The sequence below is a fragment of the Bactrocera latifrons genome, unplaced genomic scaffold, assembly GCF_001853355.1.
Source record: "Bactrocera latifrons isolate USDA-ARS-PBARC rearing strain unplaced genomic scaffold, ASM185335v1 scaffold_665, whole genome shotgun sequence".
NCBI lineage: Eukaryota > Metazoa > Arthropoda > Insecta > Diptera > Tephritidae > Bactrocera > Bactrocera latifrons.
The window spans coordinates 31,452-34,714 of record NW_017537340.1 but is presented as its reverse complement, the minus strand read 5'-3'; the positions used below and the strand labels follow the sequence as shown (position 1 = coordinate 34,714).

The following is a 3,263-nucleotide window of genomic DNA, read 5'->3' as shown; positions in this document are numbered from 1 at the left end:
TTCGGATGAAAGCGTTTGAAAAGCAAGCCGAAGTTCGACACCCTTTCAACAAAATTGCAAAAATGGAAAGAAAAATAGATGAAATTGCACGGTATGCAAGAAAAACATATGAACTTAAACAGGAAGAAATTAAATTAATGAAAATGAAAGAAGAAAGGAAGAAAATTTAGAAAAAAAAAGACATAAAGAAAAGATGGAAATAAAACTACAAATTTTAAAATTAAAAATGCAAAAAAAATAGGTTAAATAGGGTGCTTGTAAATAGATTGAATTTAGTTTATAGTTTATTTCATAAGAATGTGATGAATTTTTTTTTATTTCATATTTTAACCGAACTTGAAATTGAGATTTTTTTAAGAAAACATGTGATGAATTTATTTTTACTTTATTATTGTAAGTGACGGAATTGAATCTGTGATTTTTTTAATTTAATTTAAAAGCATGTAGTTTTTGTAATTTTTATATATTTATTATCTATGTAATATTGAATTTCAAAGAATATTATATAAGTATTGAATAAAATAAAAGAATACAATATATTATTCACTGAAGTCGGTATATTTTCATTTACATCAAAGCATCAGCAATTTGTCTTCTGCGGCGCTCTCTTGGTGAACCATTGCCATTTTCATTAATTGGTTCCAATGCTACAACGGCATCAGTTTCAGCATCCTCCGGATCACCGATTCTAAATTTTTTACAAATGTTGTGCAAGGCGCAGCATATATTAATAACGGATGTTACTTTAGCAGGATCGTATCGCATTTTTCTATCACTGAGAAGACATCTGAAACGGCATTTCAAAACTCCAATCGTACGTTCAACAACATTCTCGCTTTTGCGTGCTTCTTATTAAAAATTGGCTCCCTAGTTCCAGATTCTGCATGACGGAAAGGGGTTAATAAATAAGGGCTTAGGTATCCGGAGTCACCTGCAAACGTATTTTTGTTTTCAATATTCATATGTCAAGATTAAACTTGCGCAGTAGTCAAATATTGCGAATACCTAAATAAATAGAGTTCTGATATCCCTTTTGATGCGCTGCCTCTAAACATGCCTTTAGAGAAYTATTTCCATACGAACGAATCGTGTGTAGAACCAGCATATCTAGCATCCACAAAACGGATATTCATATCATGATCACAAGCCTGTAATAAAAATACAATAAAAATTTTATACCAATTTTACTGTATTAAATTCATAAAAACTCACAATTGTTGCATTTATGCTAAAAAATCCTTTTCTGTTTAGATAGAGGTGTTTGTTTGTGGTAGGAGCATAAATTGCAATATGGGTTCCATCGATGCAGCCTATTACATTTGGTATTYCCGATCTTGAATAAAATTTGCTCCTTGCCTGCTGCTTTTCTTCTTCACTCATATCTACGCTTATATGGGTACGACCAATTTCATTTTCCAAAAAGGGTATGATCTCTTTTAAAATAAGGGAAACTGTTGGCTGGGCAACTCCTAACTAAAATTCATTCCCTATAGCCTGTTGGTAACTGCCATGTGCAAAAAATCTGAGCGCGGCACACAATTTTAACATCGGCGTTATGGAAGACGACATCCGACAATGACATTTGTCTTTGATTTTATCCAGCACATACATAAATGCGTCCTTGTTTAAGCGGAAATTCGCAACGAATCTACAAATACGTGTACRTTGAACAAAAACTTCTTATTATTCGTTATAATTGAACTGGATACATACACCGTGTTACGTAGCTCTGTAGGATTAGAATTATCTCTAATAAAACGGCGCTGTCGAAGAAGATTAGTTCGCGTTTCCACATCGTAATTATCCTCGAAATACAGATCCGCGTTATTAAATATATTTTCGAATTTCAGTTGATATAATAATAAATATTTTTAAGTATAAATGACACAAATGTCAAATTCGGATGAAGGCGCTACTTTTTTTATGAATGGCAACGACATATTTTAGCGAATACGTTTATTCGCCATTCACAATGCAAATTTGGGGTATGTTCGCCAAAGCGATCGCTTCGCCAAATAAACTCGCTTCGCAAGTGACAATACCCGCCTTAAAGTGTATTGGTTAGCGATTTAAGTTGGTGTTGGTGTGCCATCTTATATAAGTCTTTATTCTCACGAAAGTCAAACTTAACGAGCGGTTTAGCGCGTTTATCTGCCAGTTCATTCCCGCGTATGCCTTCATGGCCTGGCATCCACATTAGTTTTATGTTGGCGCTGTTTTCAGCTAATTTGCTCCGGATGCAAGAAATTATGTTAGATTTATTCATAACATTTAAGACTGCTGATATAGTTGATTTGCTATCTGTACAAATAATTGCTTTCAATTTGGAATTTGAAGCRAAAATGATAGCGTTGAGGATCGCTGCGGCTTCTGCTGTGTAAACGGAAGCGTAGCTTAGCAGGATTCCAACTTTAATCCTTTGTCGTCGACAACTGCGAATGATGTACTTGTCCCGGTTTTGGATCCGTCCGTGAAGAATAGAGTCCATTCAGGGAGAAGAGAGTTGTACACTCAGCAAAGAGTTGTTGATAAATGGCGGGGTTGGTGTGACTTTTGTTGAATTTCTCCAAGCTTAAAATGAACGATGTATGTTTTATCTGCCAGGTAGGAAATACTTCTCTCTGCCGCAGTGATGACACGGTGATTTCAAGCTTTCTGGCGAGTTCTATACACAGTGAAATTGTCGATTTGCGCCCAGGGTTAATTTCCCTTTGGAGGTCCGATCTTACTGTTTCGTAAATAGTACTGTTGTAACATGTAAAAAGCTTGGGTATAAGTTTCATTAGGTTCAGTTCGAATCTCTTTTCGGGTAAACCGGCTTCCACTAGGACGAATTTGGTGGTCGATTTTGGAAATGCGTGAATGCTTCTGCTTATATGCAAGTATGATCAATATTTATATATTTATTAATTATCTCACTCACTTCATTAAAAGCAGCGATAAAAAGGGATACAGAGAGGGGAGACCCCTGGGGTATTCCGTTATGGAGAGTAAACCGGTCTGACAATGTGTTGTTGACTTTACAGACGAATCTTCGGTTTGTGAGGAATGACTGAATGAGTCATAGAATATGGCACCCAATGCCCCATTTTTCAGTTGCCGTAGTACAACGTGGACTCCAACCCGATCAAAGGCCTTTTTGAAGTCAATGCTAAGTGCAGAAAGGTGGTTCCTGTTTGCTAAGACTGAAAATGCATGATTTTCAAAGAGCAGCAAAGCATCAATGGAATTTTTGGTTAAAACATGCCTGGCTATAATTTTTT

General features: G+C 35.7%; 1 pseudogene; it reads right to left on the bottom strand.

The window, feature by feature from the left end:
• Window positions 1-567: 567 nt before the first annotated feature.
• Window positions 568-1,844, bottom strand: LOC108975547 (annotated as a pseudogene).
• Window positions 1,845-3,263: the final 1,419 nt, after the last annotated feature.